At 38.7% G+C, this 12893-nt stretch overlaps 1 protein-coding gene across 2 annotated transcripts in view; it reads left to right on the forward strand.

Moving 5' to 3' along the window:
• Positions 1-12893, forward strand: part of SASH1 (SAM and SH3 domain containing 1) — a gene marked incomplete at its 5' end in the record, with an annotated part of 629783 nt that overhangs the window by 548784 nt on the left and 68106 nt on the right. The window lies entirely within an intron of this gene.

A 12893-nucleotide genomic window follows, 5' to 3' on the forward strand; every position in this document is an offset into this window, starting at 1 on the left:
TAGAGTCTCGGGTACGCCCTGTCAATTTGTTTCATAGACCTTAAATATTTCATCTGGTTATTTGAAACCCATGTGTGTTTATCCATGGTGATAGCCAAAATGAGAAGAAGAAAAAATCTCCAAGCTTTCCTGTGCTCTGCCACTGAAAATAAACACTGGCATACCCTGTGGTTACAGGTAGTACATCTGTGCACCAATTTCAAAATAAGGGCTCTGCCCTGTTTAGAGTAGCTGACATCTGTTCAAAGTCTGTGAGAATTGAGTTGGTGGTTTGGTCCAATTTCCCTTAGGCAAATACCTCAAAACCTACCATAACATTTGGTGTTAGACTAAGGGAAATCTTAACTGTCAACTGTAAAGTGTTGCTAAAAGGCATACCAACTAAACTGGCTTCGACAGTGGAACATTCAAAGCTGGAGAAAAATGGATCATTTGTCTGGCATGCAATACATGAATGCGCCCCATTCCTATAGCAGCTATCCCTTCAATAAATGAAGGACATCTTCATCTTTTGTGTGTGTGTGTGTGTGTGTGTGTGTGTGTGTGTATCCTTTTCAAATGGATACAACAGTTTGATAGGAGTAGGGTGGCTATGTGTTTTGGAAGAAAACTGGAGAACTTTCTCAAGGGGATGTCAGAGATCATTAAATGCTGCTTGTGCCTACCTCAGAGGTCCCCAACCTTTTGGGCTTACCAGGGACCGGTTCCGTGGAGAGAGGTTTTTCCACGGACTGGAGGGTGCGTGGCTTTGTGTGATGCCTGCATCTTGTGGATGGGGCTTTGCTTGTTTGTGCGGACCGGTTGTTGGCATGCCACGGACCGGTACTTGTCCACAGACCAGGGGTTGAGGACCCCTGGCCTACCTGACATAAAGTTTCAGATGTCTGGGCTCTTCTTTGACTACTTGGACTCAGTGGCAGCTGTCCTGAAATTGTTTACTAAGCCATAAAGGGAGGAGTCTACTAAGCATGTTTAGGCAGGAAATCACATCAAAGAAAAGCAAGCTTCCTCCTGCATCCTGTGTTTCATCCTGTTTTTAGCAGGACACAGACTTTCTATTTCCAGGCCTATACCACTATTGAAAAGGAAGGTATTGCTTATATTGTCAGAACCATTGTTTGTTTTAATCTTCCTAAAGCAAGGTAGGATCCCATACTAAAGTTAAAAAGGCAGCTTTGTGACTGACATAGTCTCTGTGTATTTTATGAATGTAAAGATATATAGTGTACGGTCGTCTTCATCCCTTTATTGATCCAATTTTTCATAACTGGCAAGATACTAAACTAGATCTTCCTAAAATGAAAACAAGTCGACTCTAAACATAATTTTTCCCATTGCTCTTCTACAAATGAACTCCTACCAAGTGCATTCTAAATTGAATAGAGACAAACATTACTTCACAACACAAAGTGACCATTTTGGCTAAGGATGGCTTATTTTTCAACTGTTAGTATGCAACGTTTTTGAGAGATTTTTCATTTCAGGCCAGCTCAGAATTTTGGACAATGAAATTTTTGGAAGTGTAAAATCTTTTATCTAGATATCTATTGTTGTTTCTGGTGTTATGCTGTTATGATTAATTCAGTGACCAGAGAAATTCTTGTATCACCTCCAAGTTCATTACAGAAGTCGGTATTAATGGTCTTGCAGAATCAGCACATTTGCTAATTTAAATGTAGTGAAAACAGTATTTACTGTACGTCAGTAACTTAGCATTAATTGAATTTATTGACTTAGGTGTGCATTTTTAAGGTTGTGTTGGGCAGCTATAGAAATTGAATAAATGAATATAAATGTACACACTGGTTGTATTGTATTGTACCCTTGACCTATCATATTCTTTTGCCCTTCTGTTACAATCACCAAGGCACTTTTCAGTGAAGTTAGTGGACCTACAGCTGGAAAGGAAAATCAGTACCTTCACAGTTTACATGAGAATGAATTAAGCAACTATAGATCTCAGTCTATATTTCTGTCACATTTTGGTATTTAGGAAGCACTTGCATCATTCACTTTTTAAAATACTTTAAATGTAATCATGAAATGTAGTGAATCAGCACACAGTAATTCAAATTATTTCAGCCAATTCTCAGAAGCACCAAATTAATTGGCATTTCAACGTGAGTTCATCTGTAAATGGGAAAGCTACAGTGTTGGGAACTGCAAAGCAGAAAATGGCAAAAATAAGTCAAGGAAGAAAGGAAACTATAGGTTGAAAATTGGCTGTTAATTAACGTGGGGAATGAATGCTTATGCCTAGTTCTGTAAGGTAGCAAGAAAGAGAGAGAGAGAAAAAGCAAAAGCAACAGACTCTTACTAAGCATAAATTTTACTCCACAACAAAGTGATGAGTGAAAGAAGAATTGTGAGGACTGAAAGGGGAAAAAAGAGAAAGAGTTCTAATGGTGGAGGCTAGAAATTTTTTTCTGGCCAAATTGTCCATGTTGTGTGCAGACAATTTCCTTGATAGAAGTGGGTCAGGAAACTCCCACAATAACATTCACAGGGGAAGTGGAAAGGCAGCCAAAAAGTACTTGTGGCATGTGACGAGCCAGACCAATGTGCCTCTGAGCAGCTGAAGGAATATTTCTTCCTGGCAATTGTTCTCAGAGAAATGAAGGCCTCTTTTCAAAAGAATGTGGTGCTTGTCGTAGCAACTTGATGCTATTCGTTGTGCACGGCAATGTGCTGTGAATTTCATACCACATTCTAATCTAAGCCACATATTTTTATAGACTTTTAATCTTTCAAGTGGGTTGGAAAGATTTATCATTGATTGGGTATTATTGGATATTCTGTCTAGTTCCAGAGAAGCCTAATGATGATGATGATGATAATGATAATAACAACAACAACAACAACGAGACTCGGCTTTCATTGTCATTAAAATTAGTAGCTGAGTAGAAGTGCATGGGATTTATGAGTTATGGTATATTAAAATGATAAGGTCCCAGGAAGAAGAGAATCTAATTCATTAAAAATCCTCCCATCCTCCACTAAGAAATCATACCTTGTATGCTTTGTAGTTGGGATTATCACATATTAGTATTTATTTGTGAATTCTTCTAGGTTTACAAGAGAACTGTTAGAAAAACCAGCAAGAGGAAGGAGATAGTTCCTTTTCCATTTGCATTTTTAAAAAAAAAAAAACAATTAAACCTCCCATTTTCAAGCAAGGTTGGGAAGAGTTTCCGAAACATTATTTTAGAACAATAGAGACAGGAACAGAGTGACACTTTTCTCCTAGGAAGAGGGCATCTTCTGCAAACTGCTCTGTTCTCTCCAAACTGCTACATTGCCTGTAAGAGTTGGAAGTCATAGAGTCATAGCTTGAGTTTTGTCTAGAGTTGGAACAAACACCATAAGAAGTAGACATACAAAAAAACTTCAAAACAAAAACAACAAAAAATAGCCAGATGGCTGTTGTTGTTGTTGTTGTTGTTTCTCTTTCTTATTTCTGGGTTTTAGGTAATCTTGACCAATAATAACCTCAGCAATATCATATTTCATGACAGGGGTCCCCAACCCCCAGTCCGGCATGCCAGAAACCAGGCCACAGAAACAAGTGAAGCTCCATCTGTGCGATGCAAGGCAACACACAAAACCACACCACCTCCAGTTTGCAGAAAGCCTTCTCTCCATGGAACCGGTCCCTGGTGCCCCCAAAGTGGGGAGCCACTATTTCAGGAAACCAGGCTCATCAGATGAAGAAAATGCTGGAAAACCTCACCTAAAGCAGAGTGTTTGAACAGGACAGGATAGCGCTTAGCTAGGAAGGATAGTTCAGTACCGCTCAGAATCTTAAATCCAGTCTTTTCCCAAAACTACTGGAAAATATAATAGGATAGCTTTAAAAAGTTGCAGAGCAGAGGTGGGGAATGATGGTGCTTTTATGACTTGTAGATTTCAACTCCAAGAATTCTTGAGCCAGCCATGCTGAAGTTGAAGTCCACAAGTCATAAAGGGCCCACGGTTCCCCGCCTCAGTTGAAGAAGGTGATAAAGATGATAGTTGGTAAAGAGAAATTCTATGCATTTTATGATGGGTCCTATGCATAGGAGCTGGAAAGAGGATGGATTAGACTATGATAATACTGCTATGTCTAATTTTTAGTTACTCAGTTGGATAGCTTTTGTCATTCCAGTCTATTTTTTCTCCTTCCTTTCTTTTGCATAGCTTTTTGGCATATTCAGTCACTTGAGTTTAAACTGAGCTTTAATTTAACCATACAGCTTTTCACAGACTATAGTTTTATAGCAGTTTATAGCTTTTACCTCATCCCACCATTGTTTAATTCCATAGTCATTGTGCTTGCAGTTTCTAGACTATAGCTGCTAATTCCACGCTCTTGTGTTTTTACCTTATGCTGCTGAAAGATCAAAGTAAATACCTTTTCTTGCATTGTACTGCATTACACTATATTATTAAATTGCAGAAATTCTGATTATTGGTAGTTAATAGAAAAGGTACAATGTGCTTCTGTGTTGGGTTTTGAGCAAACCACCTAGTCATTAATGCTCTCAAGGTTAAAAGAAGTTGGATAAACTGACTGGACAGACCATATTTGTATGCTCTGGAGTATTTAGTGAAATTCTCTGTGGCACCAAAGCCTAATATGGCTTGAAGTTCCATTTTCAAGTCTGTCTAGGTCTGTAGGATAATAGCTAAATAACCTAGTAGATTGGAGAAATGTGTTTCATAACAGATCTGGAGCATTTAGCACATCTACTTGCAAACTGCCTTCCTTTCCTACAAATATTATATTTGTTACCTCCTTAGGGGATGTTCTTAGAAAGAACGGCCTTCAATTGTTGCCAGTTTCTCTACAATGTAATGATGACCTTTGTATCCCTTAGTGCAACTTTCCTTGAGAGGCTACCAGAATTTTGGAGGTTCATATCTGCATGGGTTGAACTTCCAAAAGTATCTGATGAGAAGGCACAAAGGCACTAGCTTCTTCCTTCCCTGTCCATAATTTTCTGCAGTTAGCAGACATGAATTAATGAGTTGTCCTAATGAATGAGTTTGTTCCGTATTTCATGCATTAGGCCTTCTTTAAAGTGGTCAAATAATTCTAACCCACCATTTGGTAGTCCTGAGGCTGGTTATACCGCCATCTCTGGCTTGAGATCTACTGGCTCTACAAGGGGATGTAATTTGTGTTTGTAGACTTTCCGATTGCTGTATATCATATCCTACCATCACTTCTTCCTTCATTTTATAATAGATGGATCCATTTACTTTTTTTATTTAGCCCTGAGAGATTTTTATAAATGAATGGCATCTCTCACCAGATGCAACTGCCTACAAGGTATAATTTTATTCCTTTGTTTATACAACTGGCTCCTAGCTGTGTATTCCCATGCTGATCTGTCTAACCATGTACAGTAGCTCTTTCTACTCTTAAAGTGACTTGGCCTTCTTTATTCTCTTGCAAGCAATCTGATTCATTGGAGCCATGATAAATATAATACCAGAGATGTTGCTTTGCTGTTGTTGCTATAACTCTATGGTTCAAGTGCTTGTACACAAGATCTCCTCTCTGACAAGAGTTAGAGTCCATGTAGTTTTCTTGGACATAAGGTGGCTGTGGATTCAGTGATTCTAAATTTGGGGGTCTCTTTTATGGGTCTCGTAGTTCAGTACTCCTGCTTTAGACATAGCCTGACAATATACATACATTAAGGCAGAGGGAAGTGCCACAATAAGCAGTGTCTAACTTTTTACAGCAGATGTAAGGTAGATGCCTAGTTGCCTGGCAATGCCTTTCTTCCTCTTCCTCCTCCTCCTCCTCCTCCTCCTCCTCCTCCTCCTCCTCCTCCTCCTCCTCCTCCTCCTCCTCCTCCTCCTCCTCCTCCTTCTTCTTCTTCTTCTTCTTCTTCTTCTTCTTCTTCTTCTTCTTCTTCTTCTTCTTTGGAAAAGAACTCTGTTTTATACATCTCCATCTATTCCTCTGCCAAAATTAAAAGGAATCCAGTCAACTGCATTTTCACAATATCTTGGTGGCCTCAGCAGCTATGATGAACCCTGTTGCTCTGTCTCATTCATTGGGAGTACTGTTGCCTTCCAAGTTGACCTGATCTCCTCTACAATCTTATCAGGAAAGAGCCTTTCTCATAGCCAGCATTTTGTCCTGGCTAACTGTATGCCTTACAAAGAGATTCTCCCCCTCCACCACCAAGAAAATCCTTCACCCAGATATTTCTTTTTTCCCAAACACATTCTTGACTTCCCATGTGAATCAAAAGTACTGTCTCATGGGACTTTGCACAGGTGCACTACCTATATATACGAATTTACAGATAACCAATATAAAAGTCTATAGTCATGGGTAATTAATAGTCCTTGAAGATTTAAGGACCACTGGGTTGTGAGCGGTGGTCTTACAAAGCACACAGTTCATTGATGCAATATCATAGTAATGATATTCTTGTCCAGACCAGAGTTGACTTGAATGGGCCAGAACAAAAGGATGAGGCTAACAGCTGCTTTATGGTCCTACAAGATGCAGACATTAATGTTGGAACATGAAAGATCATAATCCGCATCTCAAACAGCATCTTGCTGTGCTTTAAATAAGACCTCTTGACTTACATTTATTTTTATTTTTTTGTAATTCTATAATGTGGTGAATGAAAGATGGAGATTTTGTCAATCCTTCTTTCAATCAGAGACTGAAATTTTATTTTTCATTAGTGTTGGAAGCAATTTTGTGGATTCTTTCCAATGTTACAGCCTTTAATATTTCCTTTATCTCATTTTTGGCTTATCCTGTGCTATCATTTTTTAGCCACAATTTATTATTCTTTTTCTGTTCATTTACTGTGAGCAGACAATTTGTGATTTCACTTCCCCCTTTTCTTATGTTGGCTTGAAGGAGATTGTTCCTTTTTCTTGGAGGAAATAACCATTCTGTTTCTGCATCCTGTTACCTCAGTAAAGGGACTTTTCCAGTGCTTGAGTGGAACGGAATTTAAACAAGATCCCAAAATATTGTTGGAAAAATGTTGGATGCAATAAAACCAACAGAAGATAACAACTTTTAATCAATGACCAGGGAGCAGTGAAAGAATAGACACACCATGAAAGTAGAGTACTCTTGAATCCCCCAGTCATCTATATGTAAAATCTTGTTGGTAGTTTGCAAGTCACACAGAGGTTCTGGTCTAATTTCTGTGGGGCCCTGTCGTTAACATTGCCATGTCTGTATTGTCTGTAACGGGAGAAATAAGGCAAAACAAGAGAAATGGCACGTTTGTTACTGCTGAGAAGACATTGACCCCAGAGCCATTGCTATGGAGACATAATGACAAGATAGTTGAATGGCACGTCTCTGTTTTCCATCTTTCTCATATAGATGCTAACAGATACATGCAAATCTCTATAGGAACCTTAAAGACTCATTTTCCACATAATGTCTTTCATCTGTAAGTAAATTTTCTTGTCTTCACACCAAAGAGTATCATAACAGTAGGTTACTTACTGGGCATTGTATAATGAAGGGAGATAAACAAAATGCTGTCAAAGAAAGGTAGCAAAGGGCTTTTGTACCGTGGTGTTCATGGGGCCCCAGATGTAAGATGCTGAAACAGGCCAAGCTATTGTTTACAATTGGCTTGTAAGCAGTGAGTGGGACGGGAGTGCAGAGTATAATTCACACTTAATTCTTAATTAGGTACGTGTGTATTTCTCTTCAGGTATATTTTATACTATGTCTGCATTTGTTATTTATAAATAACTATACATTTATTTTAAAATTTGAATAATCTCTTACAGTAATTCTGTTATATTATTGGGGAAAATAATGTTTTTCCATAAACTACCATGTTTTGTACTTTGTGTGCATTTGCAAGAATGATATATAATCTCTTATGTAATTCTTGTTTTATTGGATAATGGGGTTTTTTCATATACTGCAGTGATCTGTATTTTATGTGCATTTGCTAGAATAATATACTGTTCCTAGATATGGATCTGTATTATCAGTTGGGAAAAAATGAGAGTCTCGTGGCACCTTAAGGCTTCATCCTTAATATATAATTTTTTTATGAACTATATAATCAACTGCTCCAGACACATGAGTTTTGTTCTATATAATAGAGTTGTCATGAATACAGTTGTCAAAAGTTTTGTTTATTTTAAGCAATAGAATTCATGTCCTACTGTAAGCAAGGTTTGATAGTAAATAGATCTTCTTTCACAAAAATCTATATTGACTATCTTTTTTTTCTCCTGAGGCAAATCACTGTCTGTAAGTCCTTTTACTGTGTGCCTTAGAGGGTATTTCATTTGAAAGCTGGCTAATGAAGCTGTATATAAGAGTCCAACAAAACCAAAGGGCCAGAGCTATGGTGTAATGGCATTTGACTGCTTTTCAGACATAACAGCATCAGAACTACTGCCAAGTGTGACTGCATCATTAAGTTTCAGAGCGAGTTAGCCTATGAATGGAAGATCACAAATTATGTCCCATATACATTCATGAAGAAGATGCAGGTTCCACACTGAAGAGTGTAATTGTCGAATCAAACAAAAAGGCCATTCTTGGGGACTATAATTTTTTTTCTCATGTATTTATAAAGTTGAAGTTCCCATCTCAGCTCAGCTCAGATTGGAAACAAGTTCCTTACTTTATAGGGTCCCCTCCTCTTAGCAACAAATATTTCCTAATATAATTGTCAAAGTGCTGTGAATAATTTCTTTGGTAGTCCACCAGTTAGAACATTGTCATAGAACTATATATTCTCTATGATGATTCAGGATTGCTCTGGAGTTCAAGAGAGGCATTCTCTGCCAAATAATAATAATAATAATAATAATAATAATAATAATAATAATAATAATAATAATAATAATAATAATAATAATAATAATAATAATAGATGGAAGGTACCTTGGAAGTCATCTAGTCCAACCCCCTGCTGAGGCAGGAAACATACCATTTCAGACAAATGGCTGTCCAGTCTCTTCTTAAAAACTTCCAGTGTTGAAGCATTCACCACTTCTGGAGGCAGGTTGTTCCACTGGTTAATTGTTCTAACTGTCAGGAAGTTTCTCCTTAGTTCTAGGTTGCTTCTCTCCTTGATTAGTTTCCCTCCGTTGCTTCTTGTCCTGCCCTCCAATGCTTTGACTCTCTCTTCTTTGTGGCAGCCCCTGAGATATTGGGACACTGCTATCATGTCCCCCCCCTTGCCCTTCTCTTCATTAAAGCTTCCAAATGAATCTGAAAAATATAAAGGTATTTTAAGGAACTGGCAGCATCTTTTTTCAAGCTCACTGAGAACACTGAAAAGGGATATAGCATCTTTAATTTATAGTAGAGTGTGCTGTGTATTTCAGGTTGAGAGACATACTTGGCTTTCAGCTGGCATGCCTGGAGGCTAACCTTGAAAAACTAAAATTTAAAACTAAATTTAGGGGAGATATTAAATCAGATCTAATGCATAATCAAGTAAAATATAATAATTTTATTTTATTTTATTCATTAGATTTATATCTTGCGTGTTTTTCTTCAGAAGCTCATGGTGGTAGAGATAAATAATATTTTCTCCCACAGCAGGAACCCCCAGGAGATAACTGGCCCAAAGTCACATACCGTAGTGCGCTTTCATGGCTGAGTCTCTCTCTGGACCCAATCTGGTATATTAGAAACAATCAGTATGCTTTTTCTCCATGTGTTTGATTCTGTCTGCTTTCTCTCATGATAAAATGGTAATTTGGTAGCATTTCTGAGGTTACTTTCTGAAGATTTGGGGGGCTTCTAATTTTATACCCTTGAACTTTGTGCATAACTCTATTCTGAAATAATCCCTTTCTCTCCTGCTTCTCTTTAAAATTAAAACACCTTCAGAAAGCTAAGTGTTTAAATGGATGGCAGAAAGGAAAAATAACTTGCATTCATTTTTTTTGGTAAGGTACTTATGATAGTGCAGACATGTCAAACACAAGGCCCGGGAGCCAGATCCGGCCCGCGAAGTGGTTTCATGCGGCCCGCGAAGCCATCCTGGAAACAGTGAGGGAACGGCCCCCACTGCCTTGGCCCTGGCCCAGAGACCCTCCTCCTGTCAGAGACCCTCAGATCTGTCCCACTCCTGCCCAGGCCCCCATAGGCACCCTTGATGCGAACGATGTAGAGCTGGCCATGCCCACCCAGTAGGCCATACGCACTCTAGCCATGCCCACCCAGTAGGCCATGCCCACCCAGGCCACGCCCACCCGGCCCCCTGAGGGCAACCACAATGCTGATGCGGCCCTCAATGAAATTGAGTTTGACACCCCTGAGATAGTGAATACTCGAGAAAGGGGTGGGGGGAAACCCTTTATTAGGATTTTGAGTCCAGAAGATTTGGGATTGTCTATGAACTTTTCCAGGCGTTTTTTCTTTTCAGTTCTCAAAAAGTCAACTCACTATTCTTTGAAATGTACTTATGAATAAATGTTGAGATACATGTATTATATTGAGCTCCATGTATTATATTTTTTCACTCTTAGTAATACAAACAAACAAGCCAACCCAAACTGCATAATTCCTGGAAATGGTTCACATATTCTTTTTCATAATAATAACATCTCTGCATTTATAAATTGTGCAAGTAGTCTTATGCTATCCTTTGTGAGCATGTTTTCTATCTGGAGTCTTTCGCTTGCCTGTGGTGCCATTTTTACAGTTGTTTATATAGTCATACCTGCACAACTGGAAAAGCTGGGCACTGTGATTTTTATGTGTCTGAAAAGGACACACCACTTCTAAGGAAAAGAGAAGCAGAGTATTTGTGAGTGACTGAAATGTGTTTCCTTGACAAGAACAAAAGGAGAAAATCCAATAGACAGGCTTACGTGAAAATGCAAAATAAAGGCAGAGATGTGTTGACATGACATAATTTTGTAGATAAGGATAAGAAATTAAACAATACAAAGACCTACTAAAATACCTCTCTAGAGCTTATGTCATTTTGTTGCTCTTCTCGGTACTCTGTCTACAGCAGGGATAGGCAACCTTGGCTCTTTTATGACTCGTGGACTTCAACTCCCATGGCTGGCTCAGGAATTCTGGGAGTTGAAGTCCACGAGTCATAAAAGAGCCAAGGTTGCCTACCCCTGGTCTACAATCTCAACATCTTTTTTGTTGCTTCTGGATCCAATTCAAGGAGTTGGTTTCAAACTTCAAAGCCCTTAATGGCTTAGGGTCAGGTTATCTGAGGGACTGCCTCTCCCCAGTTACATCTGTCTGTCTCATCAGGTGTGGCAGCGAAGGCATGTTGTGGGTCCTGTGTATATCTCACCCCAAGAGATGGGCGTTCTCTGCCACAGCCCCTGCCTTGTGGAATCTTCTCTGACCAAAAGTGCAATTAATTCCATCGCTTTCAACATCTCACAAGTCTTTCAAGACCTCGATATGATATCAGGCTTGGGGAGATTTTGTGATGGCCCTCTTACTGTGGTTCATATTATCCTCTCCTATTTTGTGTGCCTTTTAAATAGTTTTTAACTGTGGTTGTTTTAATGTATTTATTGTTTCACTTTAATTAAGCGCTGCACATCATCCAGAGTAATTTTTGTGTCAGGTGGATGGCTAAACAAGTAAGATAAATAAAATCTCTCTTGAAGTGGGTGTGTCTATATGCACATACACACACATACATATACCACCACTATCCTTCATACGCACATATTCAAATTCAAAAGCCAAAGGCTTCCATTCACTTCAGCTTCTCCTAAAGAGGGCCCTGCTTTAAAACAGCTGAAGAAGCTGGAAGCCAAAACATTTTGCTCTTAAGTTTTTATCCTTTTTTTTGTTAGTCACTCTAATAAATATATTAAGTGATTAAGTGCATTCTTCTAGGTTCCTGTACAAACTTGACTGAAACACTGCTGGGTGGTTTAAAAATTGTTATTAGATCTATGCTTCAGAAGACACACACCCAGAGAGAGAGAAATCTTCTACATTTCTTGAGTCCTTTTGAAAAATCGGATACTTGGCTGCTGGTGCTGTGAATCTAACCAAGCTATCAATTTTCTTTTTTAAAGTTGTTGTCCTGAGTGTAAACTGCATCTGTCAGGAATGGCCTTCTTCCAGTGTGCACCTGGTGCACGCCCTGATCTGGAATTGGTGTGTCAATTGGTTGCCCGGCTGGTGCCGATTAAATTTCTAATCAGGCTAAAGAAAGATGATTTGCCATGTCCGGGCACTTGCATTTATTGCCTCTGCTTGGATGAATTTACTGAATCAGAACTGAACTTCTTGCTATCATTTTCCCTTTCATGATGTCCCTACAAATTGATGATTATGTTTTTCATGCTTATAAACAGTTGGCCTCTAATCATTTGGATCATTGACAGGGACTGTGACTGGTCTAAAACAAGGCACAATTTAATTTCTTCTTGGCACTTTTCAGAGGTGATTAAAGACTATTGCACTGCCCTCCACTGCTAATTTTAGAAACTGCAGACCAGGGTGGTTTGCAAACTCAAAACCATAGGTCAAGGTGTAATGCAGCTTCAGTGTGCATTTGAAATGAAATTTCCATGTTGTTTTCTAGAAATATGACACAATTGCTATCCAATCTGTTTGCTTCTAGTCGTAAAATGCATAATATGAAACAATACCACAAACACAATGCTGCTTTAGAATGAAGATGTGGTCCTGTTGTCTGTGTGGAATGTTTTCTGTTTGATTTATGCACATAGTTTTTCTATACAACTGATCGTTACTTTTTGTGAATTGATAGAAAGCAAATGGGAAGTTTAAGCTTACTTATGAATTGCAATTTAAATATAAGTAGCCAAATAATGGCAGAGGATCTTCCTGGACTATTTTATCTCCATCCAATACCTATCCGAATATGATATGAGAAAGGTTGTTGTCTCTTTAATAAAGGCAAATTGGGCACAGA

The sequence above is a fragment of the Vipera berus genome (genome assembly GCF_964194415.1).
Source record: "Vipera berus genome assembly, chromosome: 1".
Lineage (NCBI taxonomy): Eukaryota > Metazoa > Chordata > Lepidosauria > Squamata > Viperidae > Vipera > Vipera berus.